Source organism: Peromyscus maniculatus, chromosome 11, assembly GCF_049852395.1.
Source record: "Peromyscus maniculatus bairdii isolate BWxNUB_F1_BW_parent chromosome 11, HU_Pman_BW_mat_3.1, whole genome shotgun sequence".
Lineage (NCBI taxonomy): Eukaryota > Metazoa > Chordata > Mammalia > Rodentia > Cricetidae > Peromyscus > Peromyscus maniculatus.
Genome location: NC_134862.1, coordinates 85,069,291 through 85,085,437, shown reverse-complemented (window position 1 = coordinate 85,085,437; position 16,147 = coordinate 85,069,291). Strand labels below are relative to the sequence as shown.

General features: G+C 41.6%; 1 protein-coding gene across 1 annotated transcript in view; it reads left to right on the top strand.

The window, feature by feature from the left end:
- The first annotated feature begins 2,708 nt into the window (after positions 1–2,708).
- Pld5 (phospholipase D family member 5) overlaps positions 2,709–16,147 on the top strand; it is a 379,814-nt gene continuing 366,375 nt past the window's right edge. Inside the window, exon 1 of the mRNA XM_076548018.1 lies at positions 2,709–2,888. The gene's annotated coding sequence lies outside the window, so the exon portion shown is untranslated. The remainder of the gene's footprint in view (positions 2,889–16,147) is intronic.

Here is a 16,147-nt window from a genome sequence, read left to right as displayed (position 1 = left end):
GTAGCCAATTAGTAAGCCATGGCCCCTTGGGTTCATTACTTGTCGGATGATAAATAGCTAAGGATAGTGTAGAGTATGCTCAGACATTAGTTAATGAAATTATAAGTGAGAGGTGGGTAAGGATAAGGATTAAGTATAAGATTGATTTTGAAAAGATAGAGTGAGGCTTGACAGACAGCTCAAAGGATGAAGCACGTACTGCTCTTTTGGAAGAACTATGTTCATATCCTAGCACCCACATTGACAGCTCACAAAACACCTTTAACTCCAGCTCCAGGGGATCCAGCACCTTCCTCTGGCCTCCAAATGCACCAGTGCTCATTTACATACTTCTATACAGCCATATATGCATAGACTCATAATGAAAATCTTTAAAATTTTTTAAAGAAATAAAATATGGGGTGGGTAAGAATGAGGACTAAGTATTAGGTCAACTTTGAAAAGACAAATATTGAGGTGAGCAAAGGAGCAAGGAGGGGAAAGTGGAGATGCTTCTAGTGTGTACTGATTTTACAGACCAAAAAGAGCTGTGTAAGGTGATAATTGAGAAGCAAGAGGAAGGGATGAGGATTCGAGAAAGTAGGAAAAGTATATGAACAAGAGGGGGAGTGTATGGGATGTGGCTGAAGAGTGTAGTGGAGAATGCCTTGCAGGAAACTGGATGCAGAATCATAAACAATGGTCCTAAACCCAATTGAGCAGTGTACAGACAAAAGCAAAACCATTATGAGATATATATGCAAGGGTGGGAATCAAATCATAGAAAACAGGGGATAAGAATAGTTATGGGGTGAAGAGCTGGCACAGCTTTGCTGGGCTGAAAAGTGAACTTCTCAGACCCTTCAGGTCCCCCACAGTGCTGTGTAGCAGAGAGGGAAATGGGAGACATTTGTCTCTGTAGCTTCAGTATCCTTGGGGTTCTCTGGGGCTGGTGGGGCAGGAAACCTGGTCCTTGCTGCTATGTTTTCTGGTCAGTGGAGTGGGAAGTCTGGTCCCTGCTGTGTTCTCTGGTCACTGGAGCGGGACGTCTGGTCCCTGCTGAGTTCTCTGGGGATGCTGGAGTAGGAAATGTGGTCCCTGCTGTGTTTTCTGGTCACTGGAGTGGGACTTCTGGTCCCTGTTGTGTTCTCTGGTCCCACTGGAGTGGGAAGTCTGAGCCCAGCTTCTATAGATCCACCACAATGGGAGGACTGCTCTGACAGCACAAACTTTCTTTTTAATAAGCAAACTGCCTTGTTTTTTGAAGAGAGATCCTTTCAATATGACCTGAGACTTACCAAGTAGGCAAGGCAGGAGAAGAATCTGCCTCCCTTTGTCCCCTCAAAGCTGACACTCTTACTGTATGTCACCATGCCTCTCTTTTTATGTTGACACTGAAGATCAAAATCAGGTTCCCATAGTGCAACCAGCACTATATAATCTGAGCTCTTAATTTTTCTGTAGTTCTTTGTAATGTTTTCTCACATCCCAGAGATAATTTTTTTTAACATAGCCATCTGCCAGGCAGCTGGTAGAATGTTCATCTTGATCCTGAAGAGAGGGCTTAACTCCACCAGCAAATTTTTGCTCATTAAAATGAAATATCTATATTTGAGGCTGGAGAGGTGGCTAGGTGGTTAAGAGCATTCACTCTTGCAGATAACCTGGCTTCAGTTTGTAGCATCCCTTGTGGCAGCTCACAGTCATCCCCAAGTCCAGTTCCAGGGAATCTGACACTCTCCTCTGATCTCTGAGGGTATCTAGCACACCTGTGATGCACACACATACATGGTGCCAGTGGGAGCTGGGAAAAGAACGGACAGCAGTAGTAGAAGGTGCGTCCTGAGAGTGGAAGTGCTGGGGGATGTCTTTCTGTACACTGTGAATATACGCTGTCCCCATTGGCTAGTAAATAAAGCCGCATTGGTCTATGGCAGGGCAGGATGAAGCCAGATGGGAAAATCCAAGAGAGAGATAATAAGAGGAGAGAGGAGAGGATGAGGAGATGCTACTGCCGTCCAAGAAGCAACAGGTAATGGGATGCAGATAAAGCCATGGAACACGAGACAATACATAGATCAATAGAAATGGGTTAATTTAAGATGAAAGAGTTAGCTAGCAAGAAGCCTGCCATAGGCCATACATTTGGTATTTAATATAAGCCTCCGAGTGATTATTTTATAAGTGACTGTGGGACCTTGGGCTAGGTGTGACCAGAGAAAACTTTCAACTACATAGAAGGGAGAGGAAAATGAGGAGACACCTCCCTTTTGCACTAATGAAGGCTCACTGTAAAGCTTTGGAGAGCCGATCAAGTCAAAAATCAACCCCTGGAGATGTGCCTTATCCTCAGATCTGCCCTAGCTCTTCTCTGGAACAGCTGTTCTAGAATCACTTGGTCATTGGTTGGGAGCAGCCAGGAGGGCGGGGCTTCCAAATGCAGCCTGGCCAATGCAGGGGCAGGACTTCTTTGTAGTCAGCTCATCCTGAGCCAGGGAGTGAGCAGGAGAGAACTGAGAAGCCCTGAAGTGTTCTACTTACTAAGACTGCGGCCTGCCTGTGTGCTGACTCCAAGGACCATTTTAACATAGACTATGGAGCTGTCACACTTCCTGTGCCTCATATGTCACAGCATCATGCTGTTCCGATGAGCCTGAGAGCTTCTCTACAGTCTAACACAATGTCCCATGCCTGAGGAGCCTTCCTCTGATTGATGAAGTCCTTGACTGACTTCGTTACTTCACAATCATGAGTTCCAAACCTCCGGGGTGAAGCCAGAGCTTCAAGGACAAACCAAACACCCTACTCCCTGCCCTCAAAATCAGTATCAGCATGGACTTTTGGTAATGTCCATAATTACCCTTCTAGAATTTGGAGGCCTGGAACTTCAAAGATCAGTCTTTCCAGTGGTAAGGTTGAAAGATTATGTTATATGTTTGTAAGAAATGAAATGGAAAACCAAGGCACTTGGGAGATAGTTCTGTAAAATGCTTTTCAGAGAAGCAGGAGTATCTGTGTCATTGTGAGCACCGTCCCAAGACGCCCTGCCTAGCAGTGTGTACCTGTAATCCTAGTGCTGGAGAAGTGGAGGCAGGAGGATCCTGGAGCTCACGGGCCAGCCTAGCTAGTCAGACTGTGACATCCAGGTTTGGTGAGAGGTCCTGTCTCAGAAAAAAAAAGGAAAAAAAAGAAAGAAAGAAAAAGAAAAAGCACCTAACATCTGTTACTGACACCACACACACACACACACACACACACACACACACACACACACACACACACACACAGAGGCACACATGCATGCATGCACACACATGTACACAAAGAAAAACTAGCTGGGCATAATTACACAGGCCTTTAATGCCAGTACTCAGGAAGCTGAGGCAGGAGGATCATGAATTCAAGACCAGTTACACATCAAGATATTGTCTCTAAAGCCCCAAAGAGGAAATAAAATGAAAGGCTTCCTCGTAGCACACATTCAAAGCTTTGAGACTTTTTCTTGCTAAACGTTGTCTGCAGGAGTGTGGGATGACTGTCAGTTCTGGGCTTTGGTCCCTCAGAAGCCCTCCCCAAGCTGTGGACCTCTCAGACACCAATTCCATTCTCTGGATTCTGATTTAATTTTCTGCCAAGTTTGATGTGAACTTCAATAATAACATTTACATCCTTCTTGTGAAGTCCTGCTCTGCCTGGTTGAAACTCTGTTCAGATTTTGATTAACTTTAGCCCTCATTTATTCTGTGTACTCTTATGGTGGAATTAATTCTTTCTGGGGGTCCCACTGCAAAGGCTGGCAGTACAATCAGTGTGTGTCCCCAGAGCCCTGGAATGGAGCACTGTTTTCCTGTGGCCTGTTCCTCAAGGGCTGTATTTGTCATCAGAGGTGGAAAATTCTCTACCAGATTTATACACAAGTGATCCCTAGTCCTGCAGGAGGCAGTAAGTTCTGTAAATCTTGAGAAAACGCTACATACGTTTCTACCCTGGAGTCATAAATATCCTCAATATTTCCTGCTTAGTAACAGCATTGCCTACTCACTGGGAAAAATCTCAGCTTCACTCTCAAGACCTCTTATTGTTGGTAGAAAATGTGGCTCACTAGCTATTAGCTTCCAGTAATCAAGGTCATAAAAACCTATAATCCATTTAATATCAAAAGAGATGTGTTTGTGGACTGGGGAGATGGTACAGTAGGTGAGACCACTTGCTTTGCAAGTCCAAGGACCCAAGTTCAATTTCCCAGCACTCAAGTAAAAACTAGGTGTGGCTGTGTGTGCCTGTAAGTTCAGCATTAAATTAATAGTAATGATAATAATGATAAATTGGTATTACTATTAATTATATTACATTTTTACCATATTACAAATATGGTAAATAAATAAATAATGTGAAGCATTATTGAGACACCTCACATGCTGCTCTGACTTCTGCATGTGCATGCACAGATGTATATAGCTGTGCATTTGTGCATACACACCGCACACATGCAATATACATGCCACACATAAATACACATTTTTTTAAAAAGAGGAGTGTTTGTCTTAGATGTAGAAGTTGAGGTCAAGTGCTCTGAATGCTATAGGATCTTGGTAATTCTCCCATGTGACAGACACTTGATTAGAAGTACAAATGAAACAGAACCGGAGGAAGCTTCCTTCCTGTAAATGGGTCACACATTAATCATCCTGAGTGGTGAACTTCAATCCTAGACAAATTACTTCTCCCCATGCAATCTAAGGGCACGCTCACATCAGGCTTGGACCGCAGAGTGCGCCATCCAATTAGTTAGGGAACTAGCCTCTGCCTACACTTCTTTCTTAGAGATCTTTGGCTTATTACACATTCCACTTATATTAGATGCCATCAAAGATTGAAACACAAGCCTTGGTAACTTCCACTTTCATAGGCAGTAGGTGACTTCAGGTCAGACCAATTCTCACTTAACCATGACGGTATTTTATGTTACCCTATAGGGATCACCTGTGATGCCTGACAGTTTAACTCAAACTTTCGTCTTTGCTCAGTGGTTAGGAGTGAAGCATATTGCTGTGTGCTATTATAGCCCCTGTCTCTAAATGTTTACAGATTCAGGACTGCTAAGCCTGACACTGAGAAATACAATTGCCCTTTCATAAGTGGGGACGCTGAGGTCACAGAAGGAGAGGATCCAGCAGCACACCCATAGACCAGCCACTGAGGGCAACTGCCTGGAGAAAACGCCCCTGAGGAAAGAGACAGCTGAGGGTGTTGCACAAGTACAATACAACATCTGCATTTTAAATTGTTACCATTCTTACTGCCTACTCATCTTGCCCGACCCTGCAAACTACCTGAGACCTCCCAACATGAAAGAACATTCTAGTTGGTGCAGTTTTGTATCAGAGTATGAAGAAAACTTGAGAGATGAGCAACAAGGAAAAGTGTGATCCTGTCTGTGTCTACCTGCCAAACCTCTACATATCTCCTAAGGCCATGGATTCCTGGGACACAAGGGCTTCAAGAGTGGTGGCCTATCCATCCTTCATGCAGAATCAAAAGATGTCAAGTCTAAAAGGGACCAATGGAATGGGGCCAGTCAGTTGTAATTGTGAAGACCTTTAGGTTAGAGATAGGCTAAGTCGGATGTGATTTTCAGCTGTGAAAGGTGCTGTGTAGTATTCTTGGTACCTACAACACTGTAACAATACTGCTTGTGTCTTACTCCCCAACACACACTCTTTTGGAACAATTTGTCCCATGGCTACCAAGATATGATGATTGTCTTTCATTATCAATTTGATGAAACTAGAATCACTGGGGAAAATGATGTAAATGACAGATTATCTATATCAGGTCGGCCTGTGTGCATCACTTTAGGGGGTGTGTCTTAATTAGGTCAATTTGATATGAAAAGACCCAGCCCATTGTGGGTGACATCAATCCCTAGGCAGTGGGTCTTTAATTATATGAGAGTGGAGAAATTGAGCTAAAAAGAAGCAAGCAAAGCAAATGAGCATGTATAAAGCCATATCTTTCTGGTTTTGACTGAAGATGTGATGTGAGTAGCTGTTTGATGCTCTTGCCTTGACTTCTCCACAATGATGGATTGTAACCTGGAATTGTAAGCAGAAATAAACCTTTCTCCCCTAATTTACTTTTTGTTAATGTCTTACCACAGCAACAGCACAGAAACTGGAACACAAGAATATTGGCTTTTGTTCTTTTCTATCTGACAGATGAGATTGTGTGTATTTATAACATATGACCTGGTATTTAAGAGCTAGTCATTTTTCCTGTAACAGAAAAGATTGGATGGATCCAAAGTGGCATGATGAGTTAGAAAAGCTCTTCAATTTTTATCTGCCCTCACTCTTTGAAAGTCCTGCTCCTCCTATTCACACCACCTAAGATCTAAAGGAAGCTGGCTTTGTACACTCAAGCCCATGAATCCTACTCACTGAACAGTGTCTGATATTGCTAGAAGAACAATTATTTGTTAGAAAACTATAGAGATCTACAGCTTATCAAATGGAACTTACAAGGATGGTGTTCACTGAACCATCACACCCAGATCTCTAAGTAGATCTCAGAATGGCATACTACTATCAGGTAATTCTCATGCTACTCACGCAGTAAGGGAGGGACCTGGGTCTCAAATTCCATAGGCCAGTCTCAGAGAAGGAAGTCTCCTGGGGAAGGAGGCAGAGGACAAATGACTGATAACCACACAGAGGCTCCTTTCCTCAGAGAAAAAGAAAATCTGAGCAAGCACCAGGGCCCTGACAGAGAGAAGACATTGCTGCTGAGAGAGTAGGGACATTGTTGGGGGACACGAAGACAGTATCCATCCTTGCCACCTGTCATTGGCACAAACCAGTGAGGGCGCTGTTGGGAGATGATTTTATTCTGTGCTCTTCAGCGGGGGCATTGCCTGGATTACAGGGCAACCTCATCTTATTAAATGACCTTCACTACACAACTTTGTTATGGGAGATCTGAACTGTTCCCAGTTAGTTCTACCTTGTTTCCTCCTTGGTTGTTTAGTAACCTTGGTTGTTTAGAATTTTTACAAACTCTACTTTTAAAAACTGTGCTTGTGGAGTCCCCAAGGTGGAGCAGTGGAAGAAACGGAGGCTTTGGAAATCGATTTGAGTTTAAAAGCTACTGCCAGTCACATAAAGTACTTTGGAGATGTGATGTGTCTGATTTTTCTCTCATCAGTGGAAGATAGAGACCACATGTCTCCTTCTCAGAGAGTGAGTGCCAATTCTGGGAGATGATCACTTTGAAAGTTCCAGGTACATAGTCAGGTCTTCATCAGTGCTCGTCTCCCACACCTTCTGCATCTTCTAAGTTTCTCTCAGAAGCATTCTTTGACCTTGGTCTCTATACATGAAGCCTAGGGAAGTCAAGCTTTATTGGAGCCCACCTACTTTCACGTCATATTGTTTGCTTGTTTTCCTGCTACAAAGTCAACAAGCTACACACCAGGATCTAAGAGGATCCTATAGCCCAAGACTTTTATCATCTGCCCTTTACAGGGAATGTTCGCAGACCCCAGGCTTCAAGCAACGCTAGAATCTGAGTTAGTGGCTGAATTATGAATAGAGTTCTTTTCAACTGGTACTCTCCTCAGCTCCTCAACCTGCTTATGTTCAGATGTTCATTTATAGTGCTTCCCTTCTTTCGGCCTTGGCCAGGAAGGCTAAAACTCTTGTCAGATAGATATTTAGATGACTACATTTATCAGTGAGACTTGATGGAAGACATTTATGACTAGGACCATATGTGAGTTGCTTTCTTCCTCTGGGTAGGGGGGTGCATTTTGGCAAGTTAAATTTAAGGATACACGTTCAAATGTTTGAGTGGACTTGAGTTCTGGACGTGTGTAGCTGTGGGTGGGGAAAATCATCTGAGGATGGGAGTCAGGGTGAAATTTTACTGATGAATGAAGTGTTTTTGTACTGTTGGTCACATGGGGCTGCAGACAAGAGCGAAGGGGGCTCAGAGGTCCTGGTGCTCATTTGAATTGGTGTCAACAGTTCCTTCCTTGGGTGGTCATATCCTCTGCTTTTGTCATAGACTGCTACATACTGTAGTTTGCATCTCAAAAGTATCCCTCCATGTTCCATGTGTTAAAGCCTTGTTCAGAAGTGTGGTGTTACTGGGAGGTGATGGAAGCTTCAAGGTATAAAGGGAGGCCTTGGGTCATTGCGTGCATAACTTTGAAGGGGTTTGTTCCCCCCCCCTCACACGCAGACACACACACTTCTGACCATGAAATGACTGTTCACTATGCTATCTCCTCTCCACCATTAGGTGCTACCTTGCCATGGCCCCAAAGGGATGGGGCCAATTACCGGTGAACTCAAACCTCTGAAACCACAAACGAAAATAAACTTTCTCTAGATGTTTGTCAGAACAATAGAAATCTGGCTAACGCACCATGGTTGCCCACAGTAAGAGGAACTGGGATGTCTGTGAGAGCCATACTCTAATCTGAATACTTTGTAACCGTTACAGCACTTTATCCTTTCAACAAAAGTAGGAGGTTGTTAATTTAATGTGCTTACTTGGATTTAAATTATTCATATTTATTTATATTGTGGTTGAAGAAATAAAACTTTCTACAAACCACACCTACTGTAAGTGGCAACCATGACCATGAACGAGCAGCTCCAAAGCCTGCCTTCATTCCATAGTCATACTCAATCTGAAACCTAACCAGGCACAGGGATGCCTGAAATGATGTCTCACTGGAAGGATGATGCCGACCATGGTTAATACTGTCACTTGATAGGATCCAGAATCACAGAAGAGACAAATCTCTGGGCCTGTCTGTGAGACGTCACCTAGACTAGCTTAACTGAGACAGGAAGATCCACCTTACATTTGGTTCCATCCATGGGCTGGGGTCTCCAACTACATAAAAGGAAAAAAACAAGCTGGCGCAAGCATTCATTGATGTCTGCTTCTTGAGTGTGGGTGCCATGTGATCAGCTGCATCCAACTCCTGCCCCTGTGACTTCCCCGCCATGATGGACTGTATCTTTAAACTGCACCCAAAACAACCCCTTCCTGAAGCTGCTTGTCAGCCACTGTGATTCTGCCACAAGACAAGCCACTCACACAACTCCCTCACCATCATCTCCGTTCACCATTCAGGCTTTTGTTGTTGATTTGGAGCCATAGGCATCTTAGAGGTCACTTGATCCAAAGATCCTCCCACCATGAGCATCTTTTGTCTATACACAGTCCAAGATGCAGACCCTCTGACATTATAAGTCATCCCAGTGCACCCCAGGGCAAGTCTTATCAATAATTATAATGTATGTGGCCACCTTTATTATTTTTACAAACTCTAATATCTCACCAGCCTGGCCTAACGAAGAAGCCCACTGCAATCATGAGGGAAGGAAACCCGAGTGATTTCATCCCTTTACTCAGTGTCCATTGATGGAAGCTGGGACTGTGGATTCCAAATTGTCTGTCTCCCTGTCTCCGTTATTTGGAGCAAGTGGCCATGCCCTAACCTTGGCCTCTCTCCCATGACTGTGTATGAAATGAACTCTGTAAAACCACCCTAACTCACCCAGGTGCTAGCTCCCCCTTTACCTCACCTGCTCAAGAACATTATTCCAACTAATCTCCTTTGTCTCACCTCCACGATTGATTTCCTGCTCTCTACTGGAGCATTGTGTCTGCATACAAATAAGCTCTTCTATGTGTAGGCTTACAAAATATTCCTCACTAGAGCCCATGCCAGGGCCCAGCTACTCCCTCGCTTTCTTTCTCAACAAATGCTGACAAATATTGATACTGATTGACTCTAAGCTCATATTGTCTAATGGTTAAGCAACTTTTAAAGAAGAATTTAACATGAAGGCAAAGGTTTATCAAGTACATTTATGCGTATAAACCCAGACAAGACACAGAACATGTCTGCCACCCTCCATAATTCTCTTGTGCTCCTTTACAATTATTTTTCCTCCTCTGGATGTAGTCATGGCCCCCACTTCTCTTACTACAGATTCATGTCACTTATTACTGACTTTCATACATCAGAAATTATCCAGAATTAAATATGTTAGATTTGGCTTCTTTTCACAGTAGAGTCTCAGCTGCATAAGTATTTGCAAGCTTTTTTATTATGGGAATTATTGCTAACTGATTTAATTATTGGCTTTAATGAACTTTGCAAAAATTCTCTCACCTTTGCCATACACCATAATATAATCATAAGAGTGGCAAGAACCAAAGTCTCACAGCCTGCCCACAACAAGGGAGGCAGGTATTAATTACATTGGGCTTATGACCCATGGATAAGAACCTTGGGGACCATAGTTTAATTATACTACATAGCATTTATAGATCGATGATAGATAGATAGATAGATAGATAGATAGATAGATAGATAGATAGATAGATAGATAGATAGATAGATAGATAGATATAGATAGGTAGGTAGGTAGGTAGGTAGGTAGATCAAATAGCTGCTGAATAGATATCTGTCAGATATGGGCATTGCAAATATTTTCTCCCAGACTCTGGTTTCAGTACACTTACTTAATGGTACCATCTGTCTATGCATTTTTTCTTCTAAGACAGGGTCTCATGTAGCACATTCTGGTCTTAAAGTTGCTATGCAGCTAAGTATGATCTTGAACTCTTGATCCTCCCACTAACTCCCAAGTGCTGGGGTTACAAACTTGGTCTGTCATGCATGATTAATGTTGCTTTTTTATGAGCAAAAGTCTTAAATTTTAATAAAGAACAGACCATAATTATGTTCTTTCATAATTAGTGATTTTTATCTCTTGCCCAAGACATGTTGTCCTTTGCATATATTGTTAATATAAGCTTGTGTGGTTTTTTTTCCCCTCAAAGCTGCATAGTGTTGCTTGTATATTCAACCTAGAATCCATTTAACAAACATTGCATGTTGTGTGGGTGCAGATGCTATGAGGGAGGATTAAGGTTCATTTTTTTATTCCAGCAAAGTAAAACATTTTCTTTCTCTACTGAATTATTTTGATGTCTTCACCAAAAACCAGTCCTTCACAACCCTTTGTTTGTTCCTTTAATCTACCTGACAACCATTATGTCAACAGCACACTCTCTGTGTAAATTATAACCATATTACGTCCTCCAGCTATGTCCCCCTTTACTGCTGCTGCAACAGCAGCAGTATCGGGTCCTATCCGTGCTTTTCCCACACACACCAGAGGAGGCCCATGAACAGGAGACCGGGAGGGCTGGAAACAAACCAGATCCCTGCTTCACAAGGACTCTGTCCTATTACAATAGCCCACACTTGCCTTGTAGTTACTCACTACCCACTTGTACAGCTCCGAGTCCTTGTCTCATAGATGAGATGCCTTGTTTCCTGTCTCCAAGAAAAGAAGGGACTCTCTTTTCTGACATTTCAAGCTGTTTTTCCCACAGGACTGTGGGTCTTTAAATGGTCAGAAAGACACTGTGATCATGGGATTTAATCACACATTTTTATTTGTTTGATGTTATAGTTGTGGTTGTCATATGATCCTCATTTATGTACTTTTTTCTTCTGGACATAGAAAAACCCATTACAATCTTTTGACTTAAAATTTTTAACATGATACAAAAGTGGTACAAGAGCTGGGCATACCTATAATCCTAGCACTGAGGCTGAGGCAGGAAGATTGTGGATTTAAGGACTGCAAAGTGAAAAATTCATTTGGAGCCATATTGCTAATGTTCTAGGTGTGTGTGAAGGAGTGAGGGGAAAGGGAGGGGAGGGAAGAAGGGGGAGGAAAATAGAGAGAGAGGAAGAGAAAGAGAGATGCATGCATATGGGTACATAGTTATGCATAGATATGCACTTACACAAAGACCAGAGGAGGGTATGGTTCTCTCTCTCTCTCTCTCTCTCTCTCTCTCTCTCTCTCTCTCTCTCTCTCTCTCTCTCTCTCTGGCTTGTTCTCTTGAAACAGGACCTCTTGTTGAGCTGGAAAATCGCCACATTGACTACACTCTCTGACCAATGAACACCTAGTGATATACATGTCTCCAACCTCAGGGCTAGGGTTACAAACTCTGTCTGCTACTTCTTGGAGCATTTGGGTAACAACTCAGGTCCTCATGCTTGAACACTCATCACTTAACTCACTGAGCCATTTTTCCACCCCCTGATATGGTAGTCTCAGTATTTATTTCTTACTTTTTCTTAATCAGCTTTGTGGCTATATACATATATAATATTTAGCATTTTAAAGGAGTAAATTTCAGCATTGTTAATCTTCTGTTTCTAACAGCTTTCTTTTTCCTGATTTCCACTTTTATCTTTATTGTTTTTGTTACAGACTTTGGGTTAGACTTGCTTTTCCTTTTGCTTTTTAACATGAAAGCTTGGATAATTGATCATGACTCTGTTCTTCCGGTGATAAACATTTGTAGTTATGAATTGCTAAGGACTTCATCTCACAAAGTTCAATGTTTTCACTGAAACTTTCACTATCATTCATTTTAAAATACTTTTTGATTGCCCTAACTTTTTTTTGGTTCATGATTCAGGGAGAAAAGTGTGTTAATTTCCTAAGATTTGAAAATTTCCCATCTATCTTGTTGTTACCAATTTTTAGTTTAGATTTCATTTGATCTGAGACTGTACTTTTAGAGATTTCAAACTTTAATGCGAAGTTTATTGAGACTTGTTTTTATGATATACAGTATGTTTTTTTAAATTGGTTAATGTCCTTTGTATAGTTGAAAATAATGGTTACTCTACAGTTGTTAGGCATCACAAATGTCATTTGGTTCATGGTTTGCCAGTGCCATGTGAGAGGATCAGCAGATGGCAATTGAAGTTCAAGGTGTCAGCTCACCAGGAGGCAACTCCCTGAGGGGAATCTTAGATAGGCAAAGGCCCTGAGATCACAGACCCCAGAATATCTTTTGCTTCTTCTGTGCCTTTATATGTTTGCTGCTGCTATCTTTCTCTGGCATCTGGCATGGTGTGAATAGGTGTGGGGAGATTCCCACTGCCTGTAATGTAGTATGTTTATCCCATGGAAACATCCCATTCTACTGAACATTTTTACTTGTGGATTATTATGAAGATGATTTCTTCCTAAGATGTGGTGTCTGATTGACAATAATAATGTAAGTTTATACAGTTTTGATGAATAAAAATACATACAAGGGAATGTTACACAGCCAGAGCCTATAAGTTCTACCTAGGAAGCTACATAGATCACAGCTCAAGGTAATATTAAGGAAAACAATTGAGTCCCAGGAGCCAGGCTGGCTCAAATTGCTTTAAACTTAATGCCAAAAGATGCAGTTACAGGTTTCAGTGTGCATCATTAGCTGAAACAAAGCCTTACGCTAACTTCAGGTTAGATCAGTTGTTTTGATAATAGCTTTGTGGTGAAAAACCCAAGAAGACAATCTAAAGTTTTAGAAAGGCACCTAGTTGATTGATGAACTCTTTAAGGTCAGGGAACAAAGTAGCCCTATTATTACTAGCTGATGCACTTTTCTTGCTAGGATTGGTTGATGACCAAAGGTGATAACTAATGCCATATACCCATTTCTGCCCTCAATCTCCTGATATAAGAAACTATTGATGAGTGGGTATGCATGCTAAAGATTTAAAGTAGAGCTGTCTGGTTCTTTTTCATATTCTAAAGTTTAGATTTGTGATTGTTTATAAGATTACCTCTCAAGATAAGTAATAAAGTGATTGGTCCTTTCTAATGACAAAATGCAACCTGCGAATAAAAGATTATCTTGCTTGCTTACACGCTGTTAATCTATAACAAGTTGCTTGGGTATGAATGTATGTGGGTTCTTGGGGATAATTTGTTTCTCACCTGTAATACATAAAATGTTTAATCATGCAAGGGGTATGGAAAGCATACTGTTTTTTACTTGTATTCATTCACTTAAAAAACAGAATGTAACTACATTGTCATTTTTATATTGTCTGAAAGATTTTCCTGGTGTATGTAAGCTGTAAGGGAAAGCATAAAAATAGAGTTAAAATGAGTTAGGAGAAAAACATCAAGAATGAGAGAGTCAGAAGGAACTAGAAAAGAAACATCACGAATAAAGATAGAGTTAGAAAGAAAATATCATGAATGAAAGAATTAGAAGGAGAACATCAAGAGAATTAGGAGGAGAAAGAAAACATCAAAAGAGACAGAAGGAATATTTCTGAATAGAGATAAGAAAAGAGAATATAGAACACAGAAGACTAAAGAAGAAAACCATCAAGAGAGTGTGAATGTTTTTCTCCTTAACCTCCTCAGATAAAGAAGTCATAGTATGCACCGACTCTGTGGACTCCCTTTGAGCTCTGCACTGCTAGAGGCTAGTCCCCCAGGTGATGGTAATGGTTCATACTTGTTGTTCAAATCTGCTGTATCTTCATTGCTTTTATCCCTGTCAGCTTCATCATAGTCTTTCTCTGTCTCATCTTTCGCCTACTTTCTTAATGACATGAAGTTAAGGTATCTATGGTAGTTGGTCTTCATCATCAACTTGACTGAATTTGGAATTACCTAGGCAACACACTTCTGGGTGTATCTTTGAGGACCTTTCTAGAGAGGCTTAACTGAGTAGAGAAGATTCACCCTCAATGTGAATAACACCATTCCACGGGCCAAGGTCCTTTACTAAGCTAAAAGAGAAAAGGGGGGAAATGAGCAACATACCAGCATTCATCTCTCTCTGCTTCCTGTCTGAGGACACAGCTGCCTCACACTCCTGCCGTAACACCTACGGCCACTACTACAGCTGTCATGCCTTCCCCTGCCATGATGGAGTGTACCTTCAAACTGTGAGCCACCATGAACTGCTCATTCCCTAAGTTACATATCCAAGCATAGCAACAGGAACAGCAACTATTAGTCTCCATCTGGGTTTGCCTAGTTTTGAGCTTGGATTTGCAAGGAGTTAGATGTGATGTCACCAGGGAAAACTGCATCTATGTCTTGGTAGCTGTGTCTCCCGCTGACCAGAATTCCCCTTTGTGGTTAAACATTCCTGAAGATGCAGCTTGGATATTCCCTAGAAACCCAGGAACCATGGTACTTTCCTTATTGCCACACACACATACTAAAAATGTTTTCATTCTTGGAACATCCCAACTTCATTATTGTATAATTTGCATGTGGTTTGAATGCCCTAAGAGGGACACCAAGCAGAAAACAAGGCTACCTTACTCTCATGAATATACCATGAACCTCATCAATATTCATGAAAAGAAGTCTTCGAAACCCATAGTGCAGCACCCAACACCCCTGTTTCCTGGTGAGCCTCTCTCTCTCTCTCTCTCTCTCCCTCATACTGCCCTTTGCTTTGCTTTCCTAAATAAACTTCTGCTTCAACTGTCTTTGTGTCTCAGCTGAATACTTTCCTTTGAGAGGAAGCAGTCAAAGAGAAACCATCACACAAGTTTCATTTTGGTCTTGTTTTGCTCGCACATAGAGCTCTCTTCTTTGGAACATAGGTAGCAAAGATTGCTGTGTAATCCTGATAATTTGTTGTTTTTACTGTTCTGAAATGTTTTTCTTCCCTCTGGTTCTACTGTCTGGTGTCAAGATAATTACCTGGGGTTTCTTTTGGTTAGAGACAACAGTTGTACTTTTTATACATCCTTTTATTTTTATCTGTTGGTGCTTTCAGATATAAAATACATCTGTGGTAGTTTGAATGTAATTGGCTCCCATAAGCTCATAGGGAGTGGTACTATTAGGAGGTGTGGCCTTGTTGAAGTAGATGTGGCCTTGTTAGAGGAAGTGTGACACTGTGGGGGTGGGCTTTGAGGTTTTCTTTGCTCAAGCTCTACTCAGTGTGACAGTCAGACCACTTCCTGTTGCCTGTAGGTCAAGATGTAGGACTCTCATCTCCTTCTCCAGCACCATGTCTGGCAGCAAGCCATGATGTTGCACCATGATGATAATGGACTAAACCTCTGAAAATGTAAGCTACCCTAATTAAATATTTTTCCTTTGTAAGACATGCCATAGTGTCTCTTCATAGCAATAGAAACCATAACTAAGATATTTTAGATATAAAATACATCTTTGTAAATAGCATATAATTGAGCCTTACCTTTTAAAAATCCACTTCAATGAATATTTTCTTTTAATTGTGTTGTTTAATTTGTTAACATTTAATATTCACCACTATGACAAAGTTC